The sequence below is a fragment of the Anabrus simplex genome, chromosome 5 (assembly GCF_040414725.1).
Source record: "Anabrus simplex isolate iqAnaSimp1 chromosome 5, ASM4041472v1, whole genome shotgun sequence".
Taxonomy (NCBI): domain Eukaryota; kingdom Metazoa; phylum Arthropoda; class Insecta; order Orthoptera; family Tettigoniidae; genus Anabrus; species Anabrus simplex.
The window spans coordinates 375,891,626-375,907,173 of record NC_090269.1 but is presented as its reverse complement, the minus strand read 5'-3'; the positions used below and the strand labels follow the sequence as shown (position 1 = coordinate 375,907,173).

Here is a 15,548-nt window from a genome sequence, read left to right as displayed (position 1 = left end):
GTCAGCGTACTGGCCTTCGGTTCAGAGGGTTCCGGGGATTTTAACCTTAATTGGTTAATTCCAACGGGACCGGGGCTGGGTGTATGTGTTGTCTTCATCATTTCATTTCATCCTCATCACGACGCGCAGGTCGCCTACGGAAGTCAAATAGAACCCGTCCTGGGATATCCCGGCACTAAAAGCCATACGACATTTATCCCATCCCCCACCAAGACCCCTGTTCAGCATAGCAGCTGAGGCCGCCTGGGCGAGGTACTGGGCATCCTCCCCAATTGTATCCCCCGACCCTATGTCTCACGTTCCAAGACACTGCCCTTGAGGCGGTAGAGGTGGGATCCCTCGCTGAGTCCGAGGGAAAAGCCAACCCGGGAGGGTAAGCAGATTAAGGAGAAGAAGAAGAAATTATTATTATCATCATCATCATCTGTTTACCCTCCAGGTTCGGTTTTTCCCTCGGACTTACCGAGGGATCCCACCTCTACCGCCTCAAGGGCAGTGTCCTGGAGCTTGACTCTTGGTCGGGGGATACAACTGGGGAGTATGACCAGTACCTCACCCAGGCGGCCTCACCTGCTATTCTGAACAGGGGCCTTGGGGAGGGATGGGAAGACTGGATAGGATAGGCAAGGAAGAGGGAAGGAAGTGGCCGTGGCCTTAAGTTAGGTACCATCCCGTCATTCGCCTGGAGGAGAAGTGGGAAACCACGGAAAACCACTTCCAGGATGGCTGAGGTGGGAATCGAACCCACCTCTACTCAGTTGACCTCCCGAGGCTGAGTGGACCCCGTTCCAGCCCTCGTACCACTTTTCGAATTTCGTGGCAGAGCCGGGAATCGAACCCGGACCTCCGGGGGTGGCAGCTAATCACGCTAACCACTACACCACAGAGGCGGCAATTATTATTATTATTATTATTATTATTATTATTATTATTATTATTATTATTATTATTATTATTATTATTATTATACAGCTTTTGCCACACCTGTGGGTCACGTGTGTGAACTGTGTTGCACATGTGTATTTGGCCCTGTTTCACGGCCGGATGCCCTTCCAGATGCCAGCCCTATGTGGAGGGATGTAATTCACTATTGAGTAATTCTGTGGTGGTTGGTAGTGTGACGTGTTGTCTGAGTGTGAAGCGTATTGGGAAAAACGCAAAATCCCAGTCCCCGAATTAGGAGAATTAATCGGACACAATTAAAATCCACGAACCGGCCAGAACTCTGTTTATAATAATAATAATAATAATAATAATAATAATAATAATAATAATAATAATAATAATGTATAAAGTACCCATGCTCTACAAGAGATCTAGCCTATAATCGCCTGTCAATGGTAGATGTGGTCTACTATAAAATGTTGAGAAACGTAACCTTGTTTCTGCTTCCGTATGATTTATGTAACGCACAAAAACAGCTTATGACATAAACATTGTTCAATTGATGATAACTAAGATACGAAGAATACACCCATAACAGAAAATCAGAGTAAAAAATTGTTCCCATGCCGGGAATCGAACCCGGGCCTGCTGGGTGAAAGCCAGCTATCCTAGCCACTAGACCACATGGGATGACGAAGTTAGGCGGCATTCTCCATTGTAGTAATCCTAAATTACATTAGTTTTATCAAAACTTAAATGAATGTAGTATGTACTTCTAACATTTACGAGATAAATCTATTCGTCTCCATTGTTATGCATGACTGTATTTCTAAAGTAAACTTTCTTTGATCGATGTACGACGCGTAAGTAAATTCTGCTGCTCAGGACACAACTTCCATAACATGCTCTTAACTTAATGAATTGAAGTCATTGATAAGATACTGAGCCCATATGTCATTCCTGTATTTTACAAACAACATGGCCATCAGGACTGAGTTCCCATCGTATGGCCCTAGGTTAATCGAGAACGCTAACCTAACCACTACACCACAGAGGCGGACTATTTTAAATTTAAAATGTTAAAATGTTTTAAATGTTTGTCGAGTCATTCGCCGTCGGATTTACGTATTATTTATAACATACAATAGGTGAAACTTTTCCAAACCTTCACCAGCGCAGGTACAGTTGTGTGTTGTTCATTTGTCGTCGCTAGGGACGTACTCGATTCCTTATGACGCGGCTGATACCAACTGATGGGAGGAGCGTTGGGTGGGCGCGCTAATTAGTCCAGACTCGTCGCTATTTCAACAAATATATTACTGGTTTGTCCGGCACTGTGGTGTAGTGGTTAGTGTGATTAACTGCCACCCCCGGAGGCCCAGATTCGATACCCGGCTCTGCCACGAAATTTGAAAAGTGGTACGAGCTGGAACGGGGCCCACGCAGCCTCCGGAGGTCAACTAAGTAGAAGAGGCTTCGATTCCCACCTCAAGCCATCCTCGAAGTGGTTTTCCGTGGTTTTCCAGTTCTCCTCCAGGCAAAGGCCACTCTCGGTTCCTTCCAATCTGGCCCTTCCAATCCTCCCATCTCTACAAGGCCCCTGTTCAGCATAGTAGGTGAAGCCGTCTGCGCGCGGTACTGGTCCTCCTTCCCAGTTACATCCCTCGACCCAAAGTCTGACGCTCCAGGACACTGGCCTTGAGGAGGTAGAGGTAAGATCTCAAGCCCAGTCCAAAAGAAAAATGGATTAAGAAAGAATATTAGGCCTAGGCCAAATACTGGTTACTGTGTTAATACATAAGTTAATAATGTGTGCGCAGGTTTCTATGTGATGATCAGTGATTTAAGTTAGGTCTACTTTCAAAATAATTTTGGAAGTATATTGAGCTCTTGCGAAAACTACGGTGTAATAACGAGGAAAAAAAATATAAAGTGCAGACAGACATCCTACCAAACTAAGTATTCGGCGAAAATAATAGTTGTATTTTAAGTACTCTTGGCGGAACCCAAGATTTAGAAAACATCATTCCGTTGGCTATCTTTACGATTTTTTTGTCAGGAGTGCTTTTCCTTTAAAGAAAAGTGTTTGTAGTTTGTTCCAGGCAGCCGCTGACCTCCACCATCCTCTCTATTAATATGAGTAAAATTTTGCACCATTGTTATTTTCTGCATAGGTTAGACTTTGCTTGGGTGTGTGTATCTAAAAAAATATATATATTCTGTTAAACTGAAGGTAAAGCTTCGTTACCCTTTCCGCGAATGCCAGGTTAGAAGCGCAATATGCCACACCAGTGCCGTGCCCACAAAGATCATTATGCTGGATTGGTTAGCTCCAGCGAGTGACAAAACTATAAGCCTGAAAGACTTTAATATTACTTATCTAGACTCACAGAGCGCGCTGATGCTAAGCGGAATATTGAACACTTTCGCGCATCGCCATGTTGCGGGCGCTTCAGCTTCGAATGCATGAATAGCACGTGGTAATGTTTACGGACCCTTGCATGTTTTCGGTTTGAATCACGCCTGTTAGTGGATTTGTTTTAATATAATATGTGACGGAGTGATAATATATTGTCAAATATTTTCAAGGAATGTGGGAGCTGATGCATTACGGTAGTTAAATTGATCGGCAATATTGGGCCTAAAGTTAAGCCTTACCTCTGGAATGGAAAGATATTCACGAGAGTGAATTCGTGTGCAGCCTTCATTTGTACAGATTGCTATCAGAAGGGATCTGGTATTTCTTTTCACATGTGAGAAGGAATTGAACTGTTAAAAAATAACTTTCATTTACCATAATCGAGAACTAAACAGATTATAGGGTGACTGATTCAGAGAACGCATGGACATGAAATTTAGAATATTTAAACTTCTTTTTCTTGTTTTCCTTTTTCCAATTCATCGGGGATAATTGTTTAGAACAAAACAGCTGTTTTAAAAATGACTACATTTTTTCATACGAACTGTGTAGCGGTATTACAAATTTGATAAACCTGGGCCTAGAATCCGTAACATATGATTCATACAACTTGATAAATCCTTTTAATATTAGGGTAAGGTATTGCTTCAAATGATCAATTATCTGAAAAATGATTTATTAGTATCGTATGTCTTCATTTCACCAATTTTTCCCATTTGCTTTATAATAAGAGAATACAATTGTTAATACGCTATTCCAGAAAAATCCGACAGTATGAAGTCTAAACAAAGCTCATTACAATCTTGTCAATCCTAGTCTGCAGTAGAAAACGCCAATCAAATTAACTGTTCACTATGATATTAATCATTTTGTTTGCAAGTGCTTTACTTTCAGTTTCATTTTATTTTCTTTCTGGTGTAAATCATGGTGCTCATATTAGGGAAAAATTAGAACGCACTTTCAACTTTTATGTGCTCAGATAATGTTAATTCAGAATGAGTTTTTAAAAGCAGTAATATTTCAGAAGATAATATTATAAGGAGGGTTTACATCTTAAATGATAACATTCTTACTTAAGCCTAACCGGGTGAGTTGACCATGCGGTTAGGGGCGCGCGGCTGTGAGCTTACATCCGGGATATAGTGGGTTCGAATCCCACTGTCGGCAGCCCTGAAGATGGTTTTCCGTGGTTCCCCGTTTTCACACCAGGCTGTACTTCAGTTAAGGCCACGGGCTCTTCCTTCATATTCCTAAACCTTTCCTATCCCATCATCGCCATAAGACTTATCTGTGTCGGTGCGACGTAAAGCAAATTATAAGAAAAGTAAAAATTAAGCCTAAAAGAAACTCAAACTAACCTTAGACATTCATTTCATTTTAAGAAATACACAATAGAAGATAGCACCAGTGTAACGAATGTCAGGGATCATTTACTGAAATACCAATCACACAAAAATAATAATTTAACTTATCATCCAATTACGTTATTTCATATCCAAACCAAATGTAACCCCATGGCACAACAGGCCCGAAAGGCCATGGCATACATACCAAGTGACCGCTGCTCAGCCTGAAGGCCTGCAGATTACGAGGGGTCATGTGATCAGCACGGCGAATCCTCTCGGCCGTTATGTCACCGTCAGATAGCTCCGCAATTGTAATCACGTAGGCTGAGTGGACCTCGAACCAGCACTCAGATCCAGGTACAAACCTCTGACCTGGCCGGGGATTGAACCCGGGGCCTGCGGGTAAGAAGTAGACACGCTACCCCTACACCGCAGAGCCGGCATTTCATATTCAGAAAATGATAAAACACGTATCCGATTGTTTTAGAAAGATTTCTGCAGTCATGTACTTTTTAAATAACGTGTTCAGACAATTGAGTAAAATTTGCTCTGTAATGACTTATCAGAGAAAGATTTTATTTCACAGGTTTCGTTTTTTGTTGATACTGAAGATTATTGTTATCCGTACAGGAGTTTTTAAATATTTAATTTGTGTTCTCCGGTTTGCTGAGATACAGGCAGTTTTTATCTCACGATATGTAATCTTAAGTTGTAGACTGCTTTTTGAACATGTTTTCATATTTTCAATAAAGCTAAATTGTAGAGCCTAGGTTACTCAAGAGACATATTGTCACGTGATTCTCGTCCTTTGAGTCTGGCCTTCTTGCCATATGTACAATGTTCAAACACATCAGGTACACACATGACCCTTATACTAAAGTGAGTGACATGATCAATTCCGAGGCACAGCTAGTGTATTTTTGTAGTAGTGTACTTTTCAGTATTATTCAGTCTGCACGTGTCTTAATGAAACACAAAGTAATCTTCTTGAGCCTGAACTAACATAATAACAGATTTTATTATGCACATAACACAGAATGGATCACGCCGCTCCATTCTCGACCAACAACTGATGGAAATCGTGGAAAGCAACTAGCCCTTGCCAGGTGTTTGCCAAATGTAGCCTCTGGGCGATGATACTATCTCTCACAAGAAACCAACTGCTCTCCCTTACAGATTGTCAAAGGAAGCGTGTTAATAACTGTATCGGGCGGTACACCTCCACGCCGCTAATTCAAACTTTGCGCCAGTTGAAGATCCTCTGCTGGAGGAAGTCCGAACTTTATCTAATGTATTAATTTTCAAGTTACCCAGAAGATGTCACTACTTGGAAATTTTGAAGTTTCTAAACTGGGTCGTTTTCGACGTATTTTTGTTTTGCTGGTAGTAAGAAGTGTGAACTTTCTCTTCTAGAGGACACTACTGAAGAACTACAATAGTGCACCCTAGTGCAAGGTGAAAGAACTGTTTTTTGGAGAAATTTTTATTTCAAAAGTTTGTTTCTTGTTAAATTTCCTTCTGGTATTGTTTAAGTTGGCTGTATTCCCCTTTCTTTCCCCTTGTTTTGAATTTAGCCAATCCCGAATTTCTTTAATTAATTTACGACCAATAAGGTGTTTCTTCTTCAAATTGGATATGCTGCTTAACCCTAACCAATAAATGATTGTGGGCGGGTGTTTTCTTTCCTGAAACGCCTCGAACTTTCCGCGAGAGTATATAAACTGCTGATTTTAGGGTCTCTGCGCCACTTCTCTACCATCTTTCAGTGTCTAAAGTACATAGCAGAGGGCGTGAAGCGCCTCTTTCTTTGGACAGCAGTTCAACAACCAGGTAATGGCCGTATAATAACTTCTTTTCTTGCTAGCTCAGCAGTTTAACTCTCGGGGCGGGTTCGAAGCTTTTCCACCATGTAACTTTTCCCTAAAATGTAAAGACTTTTAGTATCTATTCTCTTTTAAGCTACATATTGGGATAGAGAGTGCTTAACCCTCTCGAGCTCCCACTCATATTGTTTTGAGGTGAACTTACTTTTTCACAACCTATTCTTATTTAACGTAATGTACATTTTTTTTTCTAAAGTCACCTCTTTAGTATGGGATTAGCCCTTGCTTTTGTGGCCTAGAGCCAGATTAGGTTTTAAAACAAAGTGTATTAGGAGTGCAGATCGCCTCCTCTCAAATGGTTATTTTAGAGGTCATGTAATTAACCTTTTTCTCACTTAATAGACCTCAGTAGGTTGGGTATTTTACCCCTGTGTATATGTCCTTAGAGGACAGCTTGAAGGTGGAATTTGGTGTGGCCTTTGACAGGCTTAAATTTTGAGAGCAAGTTGTTCTTTCTTGAAAATTTTGTTTTCTGCGCGCCTCAAGGAGGCCTTACTGTGTAATTTGGAGCAAGTGCTCCTGGGCATGAATGGGGTTTTCTGCCCCTCTGTTGAAAACTGTTTTGGGGTAAAGTTGGGCTAATTGCCCAAGAATTGTGAGTTAGGGGCTCGAAGCCCAAATCTTGTGAATACTGTATTTGTAATTTGTTACCTTGCTACTCTGTACCTGCCATTCGTGTTTTTTCTGAATTTTGGAAAGAAAATATAACCTTGTTAAATTTTAAATTAACTTTAATTTCGTAGCTTGAGACCTGATCACCCCCGCACCTTCTTTCACCTCTACCTACCACAAAAATTCGGTAACAATAACAATTTAAAATTGCTATCTGGGACTTCGCTGTCTCCCCTCGCAGAAGTTCGTGAATCCTACAAATAGCCACTATGATATTCCCACCTACCAGGATGAATGTCGCAAATAAGACGTTTTAATATCAAAGTTCACTTTATTCCTCCTTAATACTTTATAAATTTTTCTATCTCTCAAGCCAACTGGCTTTTGAGATTTCCGAGCCTATCTTCTTACACTTTAAATTTTTGTAAGTTTTTTTCTTGGGGTCGACAGTCGCAGCTTTACTCTCTCAGACCGATGGATGATGAGTGCTTCTCTCGTTTACAGAGGTGATATTTATACGCAGTATAGGGATGCGGTCCCCTGTTAGAGTGCGATCATCCCATCTTTTAACCGCTAGACCTATTTTTCTGAAACTAGCACCAGAAATTCCGCCTTTTTTCCGATCACAATGGTGTTATTCTTTGATTTCTCCTGCTTCTTTCACAGCCGTAATTAATTAATTCCGTGGGTGACTTTACCGCGTATTCTGACGGGATGACCTTGCCTCATGTCTTTTCCACTCTGCCGATAGACAAGCGAACTTCTATCTGGGCATATTTACATAATTACATATATTTCTTCCTGTGAAGTGAGCTTCCCCAAATGATACCAAAATTCTAAATTAATTACTTACTCGCTAATGACAGTGCCGAAATCTCTCCCAGTAGGGGTTATTAGCCAAAATTTTATTATTAATTTCTCGAGGTCTTCCGAAATGTTCCGTTCTTGCTCGATGTGAGTAACAAGCAAGGAACATCAGGCTTAGCTATTTAATAAAATGGATGCGCGTTTTCCCGTCACGCAGCTGGCCCTACACAGCCGTGCGGCGGTTCTTCTGCAATGTAGAATTATGGGCTCAATAAAGCTCATTGGCTCTATATGCAGCTCTCCATCCTTTTAAAATCATGGCGGAAGTCACGTTATTTGTAGCATGTTTGGGTAAAAGGGAACGTCCCCGGGACTCGATCGGCGTGTGGCCAGAATCAGACCCGCAAAAGAGAACTCGGCTGAAGATAGAAAGGAGAAGATGAAACAAGACTCCGAGAGAAAATTGCTCTCTCTTATCAGACAGAGCGTCCGACTCGTTGGCTGAATGGTCAGCGCACTGACTTTCGGTTGAGAGGGTTCCGGGTTCGATTCCTGGCCGGGTCGGGGATTTTAACCTTCATTGGTTAATTCCAATGGCCTGGAGGCTGGGTGTTTGTGTTATCCCCAACATCCCTGAAACTCACACACCACACATAACACTACCCTCCACCACAATAACACGCAGCTACCTACACATATCAGATGCCGCCCACACTCATCGGAGGGTCTGACTTACAAGAGGTGCTTTTCGGCTAGAAATAGCAACATGAAATTATTATTTTTACAGAGCAAGAAATAAGACGCGACGCTACCAATTGTCTAATACGCCCTGGACATATGAGTATAGTATTTATGTTAAAATGGTGTGATGGTGGTTGAAAATACTCATATGCCAAGTCAAAAGGAAACAAAGCGTAATTGTCTTCATCTCCCTTAGATGGCATCACTGCTGAACTTATAAAAACGAATACGTCAAGGACGGATAACCAACGGGTAGTCGTAAATATAACTTTAAAAAAAAAGCTTTGACCTACAAGTGACAACGGCTGGTCCGTGATCCGACAGCTCTGCACTCCGACAGACCAACCGGGCAGAGGAGCGCTGGCCGTGTCTTTGCTTACCGTCGTCTGTCCTGATTTCAATTCTCCTGCACTAAGGCGAATGCCTGGACAGTTCCTAGTATAGGTCATGGCCGCAAACCTCCTCACCTTCCCTGAACATCTCATTGGGCTGAGAGACGTTGTCACCACCTAGGAGGCCCGCCGTTCCCTTTAGGGACGGAATTGAAACGTTTTTGAAGCAGTAGTAAGACAAGATATTGTCAGAATTAGGACTTGATTTGTACTTGTGCTACCTGATATAGCATTAGGGGTGATATTGTTATGTAATGCACGGTTAGGGTAAGATGGAAACTAGGCTTTGAGAGTTTCTCAGTCGGATAATCCTCTAGAGTGAGAAATAAGAGAGCATACACAAAGACGGCGTACAATTATGGAGTTCATAAATAATTCTCACTCCCTATTCCAGGCAGTGCGAGACCCGGCCTCTCGTCGTACTACAAATGACTGATAATTGGTGTGGCCGCCACGCGCCCTACGTCGGCGCACGTGCGGGGTGTCAAAAGGGACGAACAACGGCTATTTTTATAAAGGGAGAAGACGATACAGTGGGTATCAACCATGCCAGTTGGAAATAGCAATTGAGGAATGAAAAATATGTTGCGGGAGTGTTCAGATGGGTGGATGTCACTTATGCCTGTTGTACACCATCACATTTTTCTTTCAGTTCAATACCTCACAAAAAAAGTTGTGAAATCTTGTCAAACAGTGCTGAATGCTTGACAAGATTGAAAAAAGATTTGGCTAGGATCAAAAGCTGTCTTTTTAACGTGGAGGGAAGGCAAACAACAGTTGTGGTCTTGAACTAGCAATGGGATACATTCTTAAAAAGAAGAGAAACGCGTAGTAAAGCCTAATTTACATGGGGAAATTATTAATGTAGTTATTCAACATAATTTTTGTAATGTGTTTACTGCCATAACATCATTTGCTGAGGTTATGTTATATTGTTTTTAATCACATTAATTGAATACCATTGTTAGTAATGCAACAGAAACTCATATCATATTACATGAAAACTGTAAGAATTCCATAATAATAATAATAATAATAATAATAATAATAATAATAATAATAATAATAATAATAATAATAATAATAATAATAATAATAATTGTACCGGATGGTACACCTCAACCCCGCGCATTTAAAATAAGCGCCTTGAAGAAAGTTATCTATCAGACAAAACTTGAAACAGCTAGTGCAGGAAGTTGGGACATTGATCAACAGATGCCACTATTAAAGTGATAGATTAATGTGATATTTTAAGGTTGCCTAAACGGACTGGATTTCTTTTGTTTTTGGGTGTACCGGGCGAGTTGGCCGTGCGCGTAGAGGCGCGCGGCTGTGAGCTTGCATCCGGGAGATAGTAGGTTCGAATCCCACTATCGGCAGCCCTGAAGATGGTTTTCCGTGGTTTCCCACTTTCACACCAGGCAAATGCTGGGGCTGTACCTTAATTAAGGCCACGGCCGCTTCCTTCCAACTCCTAGGCCATTCCTATCCCATCGTCGCCATAAGACCTATCTGTGTCGGTGCGACGTAAAACCCATAGAAAAAAAATGTTTTTGGGTGTTTACCACAACTATTTCAAGGAGTTTTGGACTTTCCTCCATAGATGTCTCTATTAACAGACTAATTTCACGCACTCTAGTGCGAAGTGGACCAACTAGTAATTGAAAGAAATTTCGTGTTTATGGGTTTTCTGATCAGAATGGACTTTCTTAGTTTTCGATATTTCAAGGTTTGCAACACTTCTTATTCATCCCGCCATCGTGGGATTATAGCCAATCATAAATTTAATGTATTCATTTTTCAGCCAATCATACGCTTCTTGTATCTATTTTATCCGCCAATAAAAATGAGAGGGTGTGTCCGGTTTTAGTCCAGAGCCTTCTCGAACCCTCCTCTCGGGTATAAAAGCTGACGCCTTTTCGAATTAGTCTTTCTGATCGTCGTCTTACTGAGTGTGTGTGTGTTAAGACAGGAGGCGGGGGTCTCATTCTTCGGCAGGCAGAACATCAGCTAATGTAATGTCTAACAGTTTTTCCATCTAAGTAGTTATCTCTGCAAGCTGACCCGAGGGGAAGATTCCAATCTTTAACTATGTAACAGTCAATTCGTAAAATGTAAACTTTCTTCTTTCTCCCGTAAAATTTCATGTAAGTCCAAAGGACTTAAACTGTAAAGCGGGGATAGGGAGTGCGTTACCCTCTTGAATTCCCCTTCGGTTAATATTGAGGTGACTACGATTTTGTAACGGTTTTTCTCTTGTAAAACATAAATTAACTTTTCCTTCTAGTCACCTCAGTACTGTTGGATTAGCCTCTTCATCGTCGGGCTGCAAGCCCAAGGAGGGTTTTAATTTCTGATTTCGAGGAGCGCAAGTGTAAGCCTCCATAAATTTTGTGTTTGGGCCAGTAATGTAACCTGTTCTTCGCGAAGGCCCGGTAGTATGGGTACTAGATACCCCTGTGTAATCTAAAAGGTAATTAATATGGCGTTGTAAATTGTAGGTTGTGCCTAGAGAGGCCTAGAAATGTAATTCTATTGAGCAAAGAATCTCTAATCTCTAATGTAAACTTAAAGGTTGCCTTAGTCAGGCTGTAAGGGTTGGGAGCGCAGTCTCCTTGGTTTTGTTTGTAGAGCATGTAAGCTCTTTTCTGGTATGTAATAGATATTTGTGTGGTGCCTTTGGAAGGCCGTAACTTGTAACCGTGGGAGCAAAGTGCTCTTGAAAATTGTGTTTTGGGAGATATCTCTCCTTTGCTACCTGTCTAAAGCAACAATTGTGATGTTGGGACCTTGGTAAATTATGAGCTTAAAGCTCAAATTATAACTAGTCTTTTTGGGGTCTTTCCTGTCTTTTCTATTTTGTACCTACAGTAACTACCTGTAGCCTACCTGAAATGTTGTTTTAAAATTTAATTTCTGAAAAGAAATATAACCTTTATTTTTGAATTAATCTTTGACTCTCGTAGATAGACCCATTCCAGCCCGCACCTTTTTTTTTCACCTCTGTGATCCACAGATAAATCCGGAACAGTAATAATAGTAATGCTCGCCTCTGTGGAGTAGTGGGTAGTGTGATTAGTTGTCACCCCCGGAGGCCCAGATTCGATTCCCGGCTCTGTCAAGAAATATGGGGTCGACTCAGCCTTGAGAGGTCAACTGAGTAGAGGGTTATTCGATTCCCACCTCAGCCATCCGCTAAGTTGTTTTTCCGTGGTCCCTCACTTCTCCTCCAGGAAAATGCCGGGATGGTACCTATCGTAATGCCACGACCGCTTCCTTCCCTCTCCCTTGCTTATTCCCTTCCATCTTCCCATTCCCATACAAGGCCTCTGTTCAGAATAGCAGATGAGGCCACCTGGGCGAGGTCCTCTTCCCCAGTTGTGTATCCCTGACCCAATGTCTCATGCTCTACGACACTGACCTTGAGGTGGTGGAGGTGGGATCCCTCGCCGAGTCCGCGGAAAAAAGCTAAACCTGGACGGTAAACGTATTAACCCTGGAACTGGTAATGTTAAATCTTGTGGTGGCAGTCATATTTAGCAGCATTTACTTGTCTAAATAAAATACAAAATATCCGCAAGTTGTGAAATAAATCTGTGACGTTTTATATATCTACGTAAAGCTAATACACTAATGATTGTCGTGGTGACACGAAAGTGCGTAAATGTTTTGACTAGAAAAGTGTACAGTCGGTTCAAAAAGTGTAATTCCTAAATTCAAACTAATAATAATAATAATAATAATAATAATAATAATAATAATAATAATGACATTTTCGATCATACGTACATAAACCTGGAATATGTCACAAACAGACTGCCAATAATTCATCTGTAATGCACCAGTAAACGTTTCATCACTCTGAGAGGTAAATTCTGAAAATAGTGGGGAAAATGTATTGACATACAATCATTTGGAGGTGTAACTTTACACCACGTTGTTTTATAGGTTTCTTTATGGGAGGTTCCTGATCACTTTCACTTTCCGATATTTGATGAGAAGAAATAGCTGATAAACATTCCAAATATGACTCTGAATCTGTCGGTTCATTCTCAGTAACCTCAAAGTCAATTCAGTCACTTTCATCTTCCAACAAATTTCGCACTTCATTATTAGTTCTCCGTAATGTAGTGAAGATGCCATATTTATACACACACTGTAATAAAATGTACATAATCAATCACATAAATATATACATACAGAAGTAAATAACTCACACTGAACGAAAAACTACGAAACAGAATTAAAAAGAATAGCAAAGTATAGCTCGTGAAGGCTTGTTTACAAACACTGCAGAAATGGCGCTCAAACAGATCGTCATTTATTTCTGTGAAATTGAGCCCAAAGAGGTTGTACATATGAATGAAACTGAACTCGCGGCTGCTGTGGACATCGAGAATGTCAAGAAGTAGATTGTCATGACATCTGTAGGAGAAATGAGCAAATTACGAGAAGAAATACGAACATGTCGAATATTCGACAGTGCCACTACAGCAGGTACCAAAGTGTCGAATATTCGACAGTTGCCACTTCTAGGGTTAAGATAGAAGGGAAGAAAAAATATGTATCCTGTTGTTAGTTGATAGAGTGCAGCAAACATCTGCAATAATGCGAGCAGGTATGTATGTTAGGACAGGATGTGTCTGTCTGGTCGTGGAGAGCAGAGGGGACGCCACCCCATACGACAATCTTCCCGAGCAATGAACCGGAAGAACCAACCCTCCCACTCAGTCCACTCGTGTGCGATAAATGGAGGCAAATTACTGGCCAGCCTTGATGTCTTCTTTCTCAGGGGCCTCCCTGATTAGGTATTCATAAAGCACCGTGAGTCACTGGCACCCCTCGGCGACCATCGCTACGTCAAGTGGCTGGAGATCCTGCGGAAATTTACCATAAGAGTTGAGCCAGAAGTTACACAGCGTTTGCTTTATCTTGGAAATGTCAAATCAAATTGTCATACTAAAATATTCATTCATGCCACCATGGCCGTTGTCAGATCTACCATATTTTGGAAGTATGTAATGTAAACCTACAGTACAAACTCTATCATGACAGAGGAATCCTAACTCGATCTGGCATCGTAATACAGCGTTCTGCGATTATAATTTATAACTGTGCCAAAAACTTAATGATACCCTCATATACAAAATACCAGAAGGGAGAAAACTTACAATAGCTGAAGAGATTATTGTGTGGACGTTAAGGGTTCAACCCGAAGGTTGGTTGTATCTTCAACAGATTCACCATCAGCTGCCATAGCCTAGGTGTCAGTGAGGAGGTAATTTTAACGTTTTACCACATAGTATGTCAATTTAGAGTGTTGATTTTTTTGTCCGCCTCTGTGGTGTAGTGGTTAGTGTGATTAGCTGCCACCCCCTGAGGCCCGGGTTCGATTGCCGGCTCTGCCATGAAATTTGAAAAAGTGATACGAGAGCTGGAACGGGGTCCACTCAGCCTCTGGAGGTCATCTGAGTAGAGGTGGGTTCGATTCCCTCCTCAGCCATCCTGAAAGTGGTTTTCCGTGGTTTCCCACTTCTCCTCCAGGCGAATGCCGGAATGGTACCTAACTTAAGGCCACGGCCGCTTCCTTCCCTCTTTCTTGTCTATCTCTTCCAATCTTCCCATCCCCCAACAAGGCCCCTGTTCAGCATAGCAGGTGAAGCCGCCTGGGTGAGGTATTGGTCATTCTCCCCAGTTGTATCCCCCGACCCAAAGTCTCACGCTCCAGGACACTGCCCTTGAGGCGGTAGAGGTGGGATCCCTCGCTGAGTTCGAGGGAAAAACCAACCCTGGAGGGTAAACAGATTAAGAAAGAAAGAAAGAAAGAAAGAAAGAAAGAAAGAAAGAAAGATTGTTTTTTGCTATTGCTTGGCTTGTTGTCGTGGCATTTGGTGCTTCAAGAAATGAACACGAACTAATGTAAGTTTATAAATTGATTTCCCTTATATAGTTCCAATAACGACTGAAAAGTTACCGTTAGAACTGGTTGTTCCACCACAAAACATTATGCCTGGTGTTTCTCTTATGATCTTCAATATACCGAGCGAGTGGCTGCCTGGATTGGGTCACATAGCTGCCAGTTTGCGTTCGGGTGACACCGGGTTCGCACCGCACTGTAGTCACCCCTGAAGATGGTTTGCGTGCTTTTCCACTTTTCACACCGAGCAAATACTGAGGCTGTAACTTAATTAAGGCCACGGTCACTTCTTTCCCATTCCTAGGCCTTTCCTCTCCCAACGTCGCCATAAGACCAATCTGTGTCGGTGCGACGTTAAGCGAATAGCAAAAAAAAGAAAGCTTCCTTCCCGATCCTAGCCTTTTCCAATCCCATTGTCGCAATAAGCCTGTCTATACCGGTGAGACGTAAAGCAAAGCGTAAAGATCTTCAATAATATTAATCCTAGTTTCCGCGGCGCATTTGGTACATATTTCCGCTTCATGTCCACCTCTGTGGTGTAGTGGT

The 15,548-nt window shown here is 41.7% G+C and overlaps 1 non-coding gene across 1 annotated transcript; it reads right to left on the bottom strand.

Moving 5' to 3' along the window:
* Positions 1 to 1,503: 1,503 nt before the first annotated feature.
* Positions 1,504 to 1,575, bottom strand: TRNAE-UUC (transfer RNA glutamic acid (anticodon UUC)). Its single transcript has one exon. It is a non-coding gene; the product is annotated as a tRNA-Glu (tRNA).
* Between the last annotated feature and the right edge of the window lie 13,973 nt (positions 1,576 to 15,548).